Source organism: Sciurus carolinensis, chromosome 3 (genome assembly GCF_902686445.1).
Source record: "Sciurus carolinensis chromosome 3, mSciCar1.2, whole genome shotgun sequence".
NCBI classification, from domain to species: Eukaryota; Metazoa; Chordata; class Mammalia; order Rodentia; family Sciuridae; genus Sciurus; species Sciurus carolinensis.
Genome location: NC_062215.1, coordinates 43489790 through 43504438, shown reverse-complemented (window position 1 = coordinate 43504438; position 14649 = coordinate 43489790). Strand labels below are relative to the sequence as shown.

The window sequence follows — 14649 nt, the reverse complement described above, 5'->3', positions numbered from 1 at the left end:
GGGAAGGGAAGAATGTTCATGTACATAACAACAGAGTATGCTTAAAGCTGATGAAGTTAACACATAACAGTGTAAGACTCCTATTTATAAATATCGATTCTCAGCACCACATATAAATAAATAAAAAATAAAGGTCCGTTGGTCACTAAAAAATATTTTTAAAAATATGGAGGAAAATATCAAAAGAAGCTTTCAAGGGCTGGAGTTGTAGCTCAGTGGTGGAGCACTTGCCTAGCATGTGTGAGGCAGTGGGTTTGATTCTCAGCACTGCATATAAATAAACAAATAAAATAAAGGTTCATCAACAATGAAAAAATTATTTTAAAAAGTTTTCAAAAAACTATAAAATGGCTAGCAGGCATGTGGGGGAAGGGTTAGGACACCACTGTCTTTTCATATAAACCTTACATACTATTTGATTTTTTAATGATAAGCTTGTGTTCCTATGGGAAAAGAAAGTAAATATACTCCCCCAGTTTTCATACTAAACCAGCATAGGGATCTCCTGTGACTAACAGCGTGTAGAGACCAAACTGAGGCCTTGGACAAAAATCTGTATGAATATGAAAATTAGAGTCATAACCATTGATTCTGTTTATCAATGTGATGTTCTGAACATGCCAGTAATTTTTTTTTTGTAATGAATAATGAAACCACATAGTACTTTTGGTGTTCTCTGCTTTTAAAAAAATTAAGGCCTTGGTTTACTTGGTGAAAATAAATAAATAAATAAATAAATAAATAAATAAATAAATAAAATAATAAAGTAAATATACTTATTTAAATGTATGTAAATCAGTTAAGTAGAATAAATCCCAAATGTATCAAGGTTTTAAAATAGAACAATGAATACCCGGCAAGGTGGCACACACCTGTAATCCCAGTGACTATGGAGGCTAAGGAAGGAGGTTCCCAATTCAGAGCCAGCCTCAGCAACTTGGCGAGACCCTGTCTCTAAAAAATAATTAAAAGGGTTGGGGATGTGGCTCAGTGATTAAGCACCCCTGGTTCCAATCCCTGGTACCAAAAAAAAAAAAGAACGAGGGCTGGGCATGTAGTTCAGTGGCAAAGTCAATCTAGCATGAATGAGGCCCTGGCTTCCATTTCTAGCACTACAAAGAAAAAAAATTTTTTTTTTAACAATAAGAGTTCTAGAAGAAAACATTGGCGTATTCCTTTTATTTCTTCGGAATGAATTTTCTAGCTTTGATTTAACATCCAAAGCCATAAAAGAAAATATAAAAATTTAAAAATCTTTCTGTATGGCAAAACCAAACAAACATCATAAGCAAAGACAAAAACAAACAACCATCTGGGGAAACTATTTGCATCTCAAATCCCAGACATCATCTAATATAAGGTTTCCAAACACTGGGTAAAGTATGGGCAAAGGTTATGGAAGGCAATTCACAGAAAAGCAAATGCAAAAAGAACTTCAAAACATTCAGCCTCATTTACAACAAAATGCAAATTAAAACTAAATTCAGACCCAATAGCAATTCCCACTTATCAGATTGGCACAAATCCAAAGGTCCTATAATGTGCTTTGTGGGCCAAGCCATGGGGAAAGATACATCTTCACATGATGCTGACGAAAGAACAAGTTATCCAATTCCCAGAGGCAATTTGGCAGTTTCCATCATAGGTATAAATGCTTGCACCCTTTAGCCCAGCAAAAACATGTTCGAAACTTATACAGACAAACCTATCTTTACACATGTTAATAATGACAGCATTGTCCCAATAGCAAGAGAGTAGAAGCAACTCATACATCCATCATCTATAGGATGACCCTACATCCCAGTTTTCTGGGGACAGCTCTGAGGCACACCTCTGCCCAGTATCATTAGTAACAGAGCCTTCCTTTAACTTTCAAAATGTCCAGATTTAGATTACAGAGTGTCTCAGTCCATTTTTTTGCTGATATAATGGAATACCACCATAGACAGGGCATTTTATAAAGAAAATACATAATTTCTCACTGTCTGGAGGCTGGGAAGTCCCGGGTCAAGGTGCCTGCATCTGGCAAGGGCCAAGCAAACAGGTGAGACAGAGAGATGAGAAGAATTTATCCTTTATTGAGAATTGATGGTGATAACTAATACATTCCCTTGATTACAGTAGTAATCAATTCATGAGAGTTTAATCACCTCTTTATTTTTTGTGGTATAGAGATTGAATCCAGGGGTGTTCTATCACTAAGTTACATCCCCAGTCCGTTTTTCATTGTCCAGGCTGGCCTCACATTTACAATCCTCCTGCCTCACCCTCTTGAGTAGCTGATATTACAGGAGTGTGCCCGCAACCCAGCTCTAATCACCTCTTAAAATCCCACTTTTTTAAAAAAATCCCACTTTCTAATACCATCGCAATGGCAATTAAGCTTCAACATGAGTTTGGGGCAGGGACCTCCAAACCATAGAACATGGCTACTGTAATCATAGGGGACTACATAAATAATTGATGCTATACCCATATGATAGAAATCCATGCAGCAGAAAAAAAGAATAATACTCTCTGTAATAATAGAATAGAATCCATCCTATTCTATGTATAATATCTCAAGACACCTTGCCAAGTGGGAACAAAACCCAAACAAATGAAAACAAAAAGTAAGGTACATAGCAGGCAATCTTCTGGGTTAAAAGAGGGGTATAATATAATAATATTCACATTTGTTTGCATATGAATAAGAAATTCTGGAAGGATACATACCATAAATGGTAACAGTAGTTATCAATATACAGTTTGGGAAGGCCAAAGAAGACTGAGTGAATGGGGGAATAAGTTTTTACTTTTGACCTAAGTAAAAATAAATTTTTGAACCTATTCTAAGAGACAAAATTTAACAGGTAAAAACATGAATTGTCACAGAGACTTCTAGTTTCCAACACAATATTGATTCTTTTCTTTTAATAACAGACCCTCAGACTACATTTCCCACCCTCATTTGCAACAAGGTATAGCCCATGGGACTAAATAAAAGTTAAATTGCTATTTGTGTCTTCTAGGAAGAATTAAAAGGGAAAGGGCACTTATTCACCCTTCCTCTATTCTGCACCTGGAATACAGTTGTGATGACTGGAATTCTGATAACCATATTAGATCCTAAGGACAAATGTCACTCCCCAGGGAATGTTAGAGCAGCAAGGTGCCTGGATCCCTGATGATTTTATGAAGCCAATGTATCAGCTCTGGACTTTTCACCTTTGGGCTTCTTTTTGTGTGTGTGGGAAATAAGTAAATTTCCCACATTGTTTGAGACACTATTTTTCAGGTCTCTTATTTTTTGCCTCTTTCCTAATACTAACTAATACATAGGTGTGCTGATCAATTACTGAAAGGATATTAATTTTTCTTATCCAGTTTTGATGACAAGATTTTTATTTTCTTGGTACTTTTTGGTATTTTCTATGCTAAACATGTATTTTAGTAACAACTGTCACTTTAAAACAATGTTTACATAGTTACAGGAAATGAATCTTACAGTTTCTGGTTTTGCATCCCGGGAATTTCAGTTTCAAAAGAGATGATGATGACGACCATGATGACGATGATAATAGGGACATCTCTTTTTTAGCTGCAGAAACCTCAGCTGCATCCCCCCTGCTATGGAAGGGTAACCTTAGGTCCTCCCACAGAGGAAAAGCTTCCTGTTGTTTTAAATTATAAATGGAATCTAGATGATGCTTGGAGCCAGGTCTGATTAAGATTTGCCAAATCCTGAGGCTCTACTTGTCTGCTTTCTGCTGGGAAACAGGTTTCCATTGTCTACTTACTGACTGTCTGAAGCTGGGAAGAAATCCTCCATGGCCTGAGGACATGCAGTTCACGCTGGTTCTGTCTGACTCATCTTGGGAGGTTTGAGAGGCCAGCAAACATTCTTGGAATCAGACGCTGGTTTCCCAAATTGCTAAATACAAATAATTGCAGAATGAGAGTCTTTATAGAAGAGGCATTGAAAGGGTCTCTGAGAGGACCCCATTAGCACAGCATCACCTGATTTGTGGTTCCCAGGTGCCTGCGATTCATCCTGTTGGGCCTTGGCTGGGCTTCTCCGGCAGGACTCCCACCTCTAGGGATGAGGCCTGTCTTTGTGTTCGAACTCCATGGCACAGTTGTCTATACAATGATCTGATGCGTTTTAGCATGTGGTTTTTATTAAAATATTTTTTGGGGGTGGGAGAGGGGAGTATTAAGAGTATATAGCTTCAAACTGTTTGGAGATTCCTGATGTGCACCTAATCTTGTTTAGACAAATTTACCCAATTCCTTTATAGAGAAAGGTTTTTTTTATAAAAGGTAGCTGGAGAAAGTGAGTCTTTTTCCATCTTGTACATCCAACTAACCCAGAGCCCCATGGGGTTTCCCTTCCCTTCTGTCATCCCTTCCCTTCCCTTCCCTCTGGGCATCTCCATTGCAACATCTGATGACCTGCTACTGACCCCAGGAGGCCCAGGCCTTCCAATGTATCTGCCCTGGGGCTTCCAGGCACCTATTGCATGATAATGATGCCAGGACATAGGGGTGGACCAAAGAGGGAGTCCTGAGATAGTCAGGGTCCCCTGAAAAGGGCAAATATACTCCAGGGACCTTAACTTGCTTGCTATTAAAAGCATGGTGTGTGCTTTCCAACCTTAATTCTCAGTTTGTCAGATACTGAAAGCTTGGTATGTGCCTTACTCATCCACCCTTAAATGACCTTATCAGCTTCAGAAGCCAGGTGCTTCTTCAGGGCCAGGATATTCTTGTCCTGGCTTTCTAATGACAAACAACATACAGAATAAAATTGGGCTGAGGATATAGCTCAGTTGGTAGAGTGCTTGCCTTGCATGCACAAGTCCCTGGGGGGGGGGGGGGGAATGTACTGCAGGGGGGAAAAAATGTTCAGGAGTCACTGAAACAACAAATTCCAAGGGCCCTTAACTTGTTACTTGTCCTTGTTTGTGTTCTCTTCCACTCCCCACTTATGTGTTCTCTTAACAGCTACAGCATCACAAGGCAGAGGGATTTTACACAGGATGCACTTTGACGTGGAAGATGTGACATTGGACTCCTGGATGATTGGCGAACTACCCCTCCCTCCAGGGTAAGGTGCTTGAAGAACACCTTTTGAAATGTACCAAAACCAATGAACATTCCTAAACTCTAGCCTAGACCACCACCCTTTCACATGATTAAAAGTAGTTCTCTCCTTTGTCCTAGGATCCAGCTTGACAGTCTCTTTCTCCCTGCTGTTTCCCTTCTGCTCAAGACCTTCCAAGAAGGACTCTTGTTCCCCTTGCAGGTTATTCCCCTTGTCTGGTTCTTCTGAAGGAGAATGCAAGAGTCCATCAAGCCAATAACAGACCCTAACTTCCAAGGTGAGAATATTAGGAGGTGGAGACTTTGGGAGGTGACTGGGTCCTGGGGTCGAGGTGAAGCTCAGAAGTAGAGCACTTGCTTAGCATGCATGAGGTTCTGGGTTCAATCTCCAGCACCCAAAACAAAACAAAACAAAACAAAACAACAAAGATTTAATGAGATAAGTTTCAGTTGTTTATAAACTACCCAGTCTATGGTACTTGGTTGCAGCTGCCTATAAGGACTAAGATGCCCACAACCAGAAGTAAGTTCAATGAACCAAGAAGGACAGAAGAAGGACAGCCACCCACAGGAGGTAAGGGGTAGAGTTGGGTCAGTCTGAGGACCACTGACCTTTACAGATGGAGGTCATGGTCCTGTGGGTAGAGTTAGGGGTGGCTTGAGTGAAGGACCAAAGAGAAGGTGTGATTTGGGGGCATTCCTTCCACATCTTCCTCATTCTTTCCTGGCCTCAGGGACAAGAAGCAACCGGTGGCCCTGGAGAGAAAGGTTTTGGTGTGGGGGTGCCAGGAGAGGCAAGAGCAAAGTGGCTGCTGAGTGCTCACCCAGGTCCTCCAGTGCCACCCTCTTTCTAATTTCTGAGGAAAAGAGCAAGGTAATTCCCTCGCCCAGGACACCCCCTGTCAGTACTGGATCCTGGAACTACTGTCCTGGGAATAGAGACCCCTTGTGAATGCAGATGGTAGAAGTCAGACATCCAGCAACTAACCAGCAACTAACCCAGCAGAGTTCTACAACAGAGCTGAGCCCCAGGGAGCCCTCCACAGCAAGTCACCCAGCTGCGAGGGACCTGAGGTCTCAGGGAATTCCCAATGGAGAAACCCCCTTCTCACACATGGCACCTGAGCACCACCTATCTGTCATCTCCTTCTTGTTGCCTTTGGGATGTTGGGCTTGGTTTGGTGGGTGGGCCAGTGGTTATGAGGGCTGAGAGCAAGGACTTGGGTGTCCGACATCCTGCCAATCTGAAATGGGGACATTCAAGATTCAAACTACTGATCTAATTTCTAACCCTCAGAATTGCAAGATAATAAATTTGTGTTGTTTTAAGTCCCTGAGTTTGTGGTAATTTCTTTCAGCAGCAACAGGAAACAAATACAAGGACTAATAGTGTATCATAGTCATGTTGGGGGTGGAACACTAGAGGGGATCCTTGACCCCAGCTTATGGTGGCAAGACACAAAATGGATGTTTCTTTGGGTTTCCGAAGACCTGAAGTTGAGAGTTGCCTTTCTCTAAGGAGTTAGGATCTGAAATCAGTGTGGAAGTTGGACATATGAAAAAAGATACCATCCTGAACATTTATGAATTTTCTTTCAACTGGGCCCAACACAGCCAAGTTTTCCTCCAGGGATGGGCTGAGCATTAAATGAAGCTAACTTACAGTTAGGGGACATGACTGAAACCCTGAAACCACACTCAGCAAACCGAGATGCTCATGCAGAGTGCAACCCACAGGAACTGAGACTGTTGGAGGGAACAACATACATCCTCCCTCATGCTTGCTCTGGGTCACGCGATCACTGACTACAAAGGCAGGTGGCAACAGACACATTCTTTCTTTTTCTTTTTCTTTTTTTTTTAATCTTTTCTCCCCGTCAACTCCCCAAATATGGGCAGTCAAATTTGTGGGAGTCACAAATGTGACTTTGAAATTCTTCCCTGGGTCTGAATATGGTCCATCTTCCTTGTCACAAGCTGCATGTCCCCATTGTTTGGCTCTGTCTGGCCACTGGAAGAGCCCAGTGTTGGCCTCCAGACCCCGAGAAGAAGGTCTGACCTTCACCATGATCCGACCATCAGACTGACTTTCTCAGGGCAAGGTTCCTTCCCTAGCCAGGTGTGTTTTCTAGGATCAGATTTTTCAAATGGCCAAATCATCTAAAGTCACACATACCAGTAAAAGAAAGTTGTGGCTAACCTTTCCCATGTCCCACTTTCTGTTCTGCTTCATTTTTCTGATAGGAGGGTAATGACATGCTTTAAGGAGGGATAAAAATAGCATCCCAGATGGACGAGAGGGAGGGGTAACAGGCCCTATGGCCAACACTACAAGATGTCCCAGCCAAACCTTTTGGGTTTTTTTTGCCCTTTTTATTTCTTATTTAGAGACAGAGTCTTGCTAAGTTGCTTAATGCCTCACTAAGTTGCTGAGGCTGGCTGACTTTTTTACTTCTGATACTTTATTCTTCATTTCTACTTTTTTCGAAATATCTTTATCTTCAAAGTTTAAAAAATATGGAACGCTTCACGAATTTGCGTGTCATCCTTGCGCAGGGGCCATGCTAATCTTCTCTGTATCGTTCCAATTTTAGTATATGTGCTGCCGAAGCGAGCACTGGCTGACTTTTTTTAACTTTTATTTTTTTATTTGTTCTAATTGGTTATACATGAAAGCAAACTGCATTTTAACATATCATACATATATGGAGTATAACTTCTCATTCTTCTGGTTGTACATGATGTAGAGTTACACTGGTTGTGTAATCATATGTGCACATAGGGTAATAACATCCGATTCATTCTACTATCCTTTCTACCCCCATATCTGCTTCCCTCCCTTCACTCCCCTCTCTCTAATCTGTTATTCCCTAGCCACCCCCTTATTGTGAATTATCATATCAAAGAAAACATTCAGTCTTTGATTATTTGGAATTGACTTTTTTCACTTAGCATGACATTCTCCAGCTCCATCTATTTACAGGCAAATGACATAATTTCATTCTTTTTATGGCTAAGTAATATTCCATTGTGTACATCACATTTTCTTTATCCACTATCTGTTGAAGGGCACCTAGGTTGGTTCCATAGTTTAGCTATTGTGAATTGAGCTGCTATAAACATAGACCTGGCTGGGTCACGGTAGTATGCTGATTTTAAGTCCTTTTGGTATAAACCTAAGAGTGGTCCAAAGGTGGTTCTATTCCAAGTTTTCTGAGGAATCTCCATACTGCTTTCCAGAGTGGTTGCACTAATTTGCATTCCCACCTGCAATATATGAGTGTACCTTTTTCCCTACATCCTCATCATTTATTGTTGCTCGTATTTTTTTTTTTTTTTTTTTTTTTTTTTTTTTGGTACTGGGGATTGGACTCAGGGGCACTCAACCACTGAGCCACATCCCCAACCCTTTTTGTATTTTATTTAGAGATAGGGTCTCACTGAATACTTAGTGCCCCACTGTTGCTGAGGCTGACTTTGAACTCACAATCCTCCTGTCTCAGCCTCCCAAGTTGCTGGGATTACAGGCATGTGCCACCATGTCTGGCTTTGTGTCTTGTATTCTTGATAACTGCCTTTTTGACTGGAATGAGATGAAATCTTAGTGTAGTTAAAAAATTTTTTTTTTTAGTTGTAGATGGACAAAACACCCCTATTTCATCTATCTTTATGTGGTGCTGAGGATCGAACCTCACATATGCTAAGCAAGCATTCTACCACTGAACCACAATTGCAGCCCCTTAGTGTAGTTTTAATTTGCATTTCTCTAATTGCTAGAGATGTTGAACATTTTTTCATACAGTTGTTGATCAATTGTATTTCTTCTGTGAACTGTAATGCTCTATCTGGGGTACAGCTGGTAAAGATTTTCTTCCATTCTGTAGGCTCTCTCTTCCTGTTCATGATTGTTTCCTTTGCTGTGAAGAAACTTTTTAGTTTGATTCATCCCATTTGTTGATTCTTGATTTTACCTCTTGTGCTTTAGGAGTCTTGTCGAGAAAGTCAGTTCCTGAGCTGACATATTATGAAGATTTGGGCCTACTTTTTCTTCTATTAGGCATAGGGTCTCTGTTCTAGTGCCTAAGTCCTTAATCCACTTTGAGTTTTGTGCAGTTTGAGAGATAGAAGTTTAATTTCATTTTGCTACATATGGATTTCTGGTTTTCCTAGCACCATTTGTTGAAGAGGCTGTCTTTTCTTCAATGTATGTTTTTGGCACATTTGTCTAGTGTGAGAAAACTATATTTATGTGGGTTTGTCTCTATGTCTTCTCTTCCGAACCATTGGTCTGTGTGTCTGTCTATCCAAGAACATGGGAGATCTTTCCATCTTCTAAGGTCTTCTTCAATTTCTTTCTTTAGTGTTCTGTAGTTTTCACTGCAGAGGTCTTTCACCTCTTTTGTTAGATTGATTCCCAAATATTTTACTTTATTTTCTGAGGCTATTGTGAATGGGGTAGTTTTCCTAATTTCTCTTTCAGTAGATTCATCACTGATGTATAGGAACACATTTTATTTATTTATTTATTTATTTACTTAATTTATTTATTTATTTTGCAGTGCTGGGGATTGAACCCAGGGCCTTGTGCTTGTGAGGCAAGCACTCTATTAACTGAGCTACATCCCCAGCCCGGAACACATTTTATATTTAACACATTTATGGGTATTAATTTTATATCCTGCTATTTTGCTGAATTCATTCATTAGTTCTAGAAGTTTTCTGGTGGAATTTTCCCAAGACCCAAGTCTTCTAAATACAGAATCATATTGTCAGCAAATAGTGATTGCTTGAATATTTTCTATCTTCTGTCTAATTGCTTTGGCTAGAGTTTCAAGGTTGATGTTAAATAAAAGGGGTGAAAGAGGGCATCCTTGCCTTGTTCCAGTTCTTAGAATGCTTTAGATTTTTCTCCATTTAGAATGATGTTGGCCATGGGCTTAGCATAGATAGCCTTTACAATGTTGATGTGTGTTCCTACTATCCAGTTTTTCTAGTGTTTTGAACATGAAGTGATGCTGTACTTTGTCAAGTGCTTTTTCTGCATCTATTGAGACAATCATATGATTCTTGTCTGTAAGTCTATTTATGTAATGAACTATGTTGATTGATTCCCTGGGATGAACCCCACTTGATCATGGTGTACTATCTTTTAAATATGTTTTTGTATGCAATTTTCCAGAATTTTATTGAGAATTTTTGCATTTATGTTCATTAGAGGTATTGGTCTGAAGTTTTCTTTTCTTGATGTGTCTTTGGTTTTGGTATCAGGGTAATACTAGCTTCATAGAATGAGTTTGGAAGGGTTCCCTCCTTTTCTATTTCATGGAATAATTAATTTGTGGAGTATTGGTGTTAGTTCTTTTTTGAAGGTCTTGTAGAACTCAGCTGAGAATCTGTCTGTTCCTGGGCTTTTCTTAGTTGGTAGACTTTTGATGATGTCTTTTATTTCATTGCTTGAAATTAATCTGTTTAAATTGTGTATGTCCTCCTGATTCAGTTTGGGTAGGTCATATGTCTCCAAAAATTTGTCAATTCTTCGAGATTTTCTATTTTCTTGGAGTATAAATTTTCTCAAAATAGTTTCTGATTATCTTTCTGTATTTCAGGGGTGTTCATCATGATATTTCCTTTTTCATCATGAATTTTAGTAATTTGAGTTTTCTCTTTCTCTTCATTAGTGTGGCTAAAGGTTTATCAATTTTGTTTACTTTATCAAAGAACCAATTTTTTTGTTTTGTCAATATTTTGAATCATTTCTTTTAATTTCATTGATTTTGGCTCCGATTTTAATTATTTCCAGCCTTCTACTGTTTTTGGTGTTGATTTCTTCTTCTTTTTCTAGAACTTTGAGATGTAATGTTAGGTTATTTATTTGTTGACTTTCTATTCTTTTGAGGAATGAACTCAATGCAATGAACTTTGCTCTTAGCACTACCTTTATAGTGTCCCAGAGATTTTGATATGTTGTGTTGCTATTCTCATTTACTTCTAAGTATTTTTTAATTTCATCCCTGATTTCTTTTGCTAACCATTGTTTGTTCAATAGCATATAATTTAGTCTTCAGGAGTTAGCGTAGTTTCTATTTTTTATTTTATCATTGGTTTCAAATTTCATTCCATTACGATCTGATAGAATTCAGGGTATTATCTCTAATTTTTGTTATTTGCTAAGAATTGCTTTGGGGCATAAGATATGATCTATTTTAGAGAAGGATCCATGTGCTGCTCAGAAGAAAGTATATTCACTCATTGATGGATGAAATACTCTATATATGTATCTTAAGTCTAAATTATTGATTGTATTATTTAGTTCTATAGTTTCTTTGTTTAGTTTTTGTTTAAAGGATTTATCCAGTGGTGAGAGAGGTGTGTTAAAGTCATCCAGTATTATTGTGTTGTGGTCTATTTGATTCTTGAAATTGAGAAAGGTTTGTCTGATGTATGTAGATGCTCCATTGTTTGGGGCATACATATTTACGATTGTTATGTCTTGTTGCTGTATAATTCCCTTAAGCAGTATGAAATGTCCTTCTTTGTCCCTTCTGGTTAACTTTGAAGTCCACTTTAACTGATATGAGGTTAGAAACCCCTGTTTGTTTACAAGATCCATGTGAGTGATTTCCCATTCTTTCACCTTCAGTCTATGGATGTCTTTGCCTATGAGGTTAGTGTCTTGGAGACAGCATATTGTTGGATCTTGTTTTTTAATCTAATTTGACAGTCTATGTCTTTGATGAGTTTAGGTCATTTATGTTCAAGGTTATTATTGAGATATGATTTATATTCCAAGTCATTTTGGTTTATTTCTAGTTTTAAATTTGAATAAATTTCTCGTATTTCTTTAATGTAGTTCTTCCCTTTGCTGGTTTTCACTTTTTTTTTTTTTTTCACTTCATCCTCTTGGAATATTTTGTTGAGAATGTTCTGTAGTGCAGGCTTTCTAGTTGTGAATTCTTTTAACTTTCATTTATCATAGAAGGCTTTTATTTCATCTTCGAATCTGAAGCTTAATTTTCCTGGATATAGAATTCATTTTTGGCATTCATTTTCTTTCAGAGATTGGTGTATATTATTTCAAGATCTCCTAACTTTGAGGGATTGAGAAATTAACTGAGATTATAATTGGTTTCCCCCTAAATTTAATTTGACATTTTTTCTCTCCCAGACTTTAAAATTCTATCCTTATTTTGTATGTTAGGCATTTTCATGATAATGTGCCTTGGTGTAGGTCTGTTGTAATTGTGTACATTTGGGGTCCTGTAAGCTTCTTGTATTTGACTTTCCATTTCATTCTTTAGGTTTGGAAAATTTTCTGATATTATTTCATTGAAAAGATTGTGCATTCCTTGGGTTTGCATCTCTGTGCCTTCAACTATCCTGATAAATCTTAAACTTGGTTTTTTAATGTTATCCCATACTTCTTGGACCTTCTGTTCATGGTTTCTTAACATCTTCTCTTCATGGTCAACTTTTATTTTCAAGATTATATATTTTGTCTTCTTTGTTCAAGATTCTGTCTTCCAAGTGATCTAGTCTGTTGGTGATGCTTTCCATTGAAATTTTTTTTTGGTACCAGGGATTGAACTCAGGGGCACTCAACCACTGAGCCACATCCCAAACCCTATTTTGTATTTTATTTAGAGACAGGGTCCCACTAAGTTGCTTAGCATCTTGTTTTTGCTGAGACTGGCTTTGAACTTGTGATCCTCCTGCCTCAGTCTCCTGAGCTGCTGGGATTACAGGCTTACAGCACTGCACCTGGCCTCCATTGAATATTTTTATATAATTCAAAAATTTAAAAAATATTTTGTAGTTGTTGGTAGACCTTTATTTATTTACATGTGGTGCTGCGAATCGAACCCAGTTCCTCACACGTGCTAGGCAAGCACTCTACTACTGAGCCACAACCTCAGCCCCCCTCTATTGAATTTTTAATTTGGTTTATTGATTCCTTCATTTTGAGTATTTCTGCTTGATTTCTTTTCAGAATCTCTCTTTATTGATCTTTCACCTCCTGAATTTTATCTCTGATTTTGCTCTGTACATCATCTTTTAACATCATATATCAGTTTAATTATGTACATTCTAAACTCCTTCTCTGACATTTCTTCTGTTGTGTCATCAAAGGATTCTATTAGTGGAGCATTTTGGTTTGTTTGGGGTGATATGTTCCCTTGCTTTTTCATGTTGTTTTTGTATATACCCATCTAAAATTGTAGATCTAAGGCAGTACAGTTTCTACCCTGTAGACTTATAGTGTCTCTGAAGGTTTCCAGTACCTCACCTTTAAGGGGGAGACAATAACATTGTCCAAGCAAACAATTTAGAGCCTTAAACCAAATACCTCCTATTAAGATGACTACAGTTTTGTTGCAATAAACAGAAATGTTTTCAATTATTGCTTACAATATAAACAGTAAATTTGCAAAATGGTTTACAATTTCATATGGTGGACAGAGAACAGAATTGGTGTACTATGTGATGTTTATGAGGAAGGAGAAGAAAAGAGAAGTAAAAAATTATAGGAAGTGTGAAAGAGGGGTTAATAGAGGTTGGCTTTAGCAGGAGAAAAGAGAGAAAGAGAATCCAGGGAAACAGAGAAGCAAGAGCAAAAATATACATAAAGTAAAAATTAAAAATATAAAGAAAAAATATATAACAAATTTGTAATATACTATTCAGACATCCCAATCCTCAATGAACTGATGCATGAAAAATACTTGGTTTCAAAAACGGTAGAAATGGGGCTGGGAAGATAGGTCTGTGGTAAAGCACTTGCCCAGCGTGCATGAGGCCCTGAGTTCAATCCCCATCACCACATAAAAAATAAACAACAATAAAATGATTTTTAAAAAATGGTAGAAATGTGGGGCTGGGGTTGTGGTTCAGTGTTAGAGAGCTCACTTAGCAAGTAAGAGACCCTGAGTGTGATCCTCAGCACCACATAAAAATAAAATTAAGATATTGTGTCCACTTACAACTAAATTTTAAATATATATATATATATATATATATATATATATATATTTTTTTTTTTTTTTTTAAGTATTAAAAGATGGTAGAAATGTGGGGCTGCAATTGTGACTCAATGGTAGAGCACTTGCCTAGCATGCATGAGGCACTGGGTTCAATCCTCAGCACCCCATAAAAATAAATAAAGGTATTGTGTCCATGTACAACTAAATTTTTTTAAAAAAATGGTAGAAATGTGAGAGGGAAAAAAGAAAAAGAAAAATTGAACAATTGTTTCCACTGAAGTTCAACAGTTTCTCAGCTTCCCTTCTCAGCAGTTAGGTGGTTGTCTGGAGTATGATGCTAGCTCCACCCTCAGGATGGGTGGGCTTGTTATGGTGGGAGGGTTAGTACTGGAGATGGAACTCCTGGAGGCAGGGTGTAAGCTTAGGTGTGCTCCAGTCTCTGCTGGGTGCTTGTTGGTCTGGAGATTTTAAATCGGTGCACTTCCAGGGCCCAGTAATTTCTGGTCCACCCAGCTAAATCTTTTTTATGGCATATTTTTCATAATCTAGAAAAGTAGCACTGAAGTTTTCACAAGGCAGGTGAGTT

The 14649-nt window shown here is 38.2% G+C and overlaps 1 non-coding gene across 1 annotated transcript; it reads right to left on the bottom strand.

The window, feature by feature from the left end:
* Positions 1–7596: 7596 nt before the first annotated feature.
* LOC124981614 (U6 spliceosomal RNA) lies at positions 7597–7703 on the bottom strand. The gene has a single exon (XR_007108103.1). It is a non-coding gene; the product is annotated as a U6 spliceosomal RNA (small nuclear RNA).
* Positions 7704–14649: the final 6946 nt, after the last annotated feature.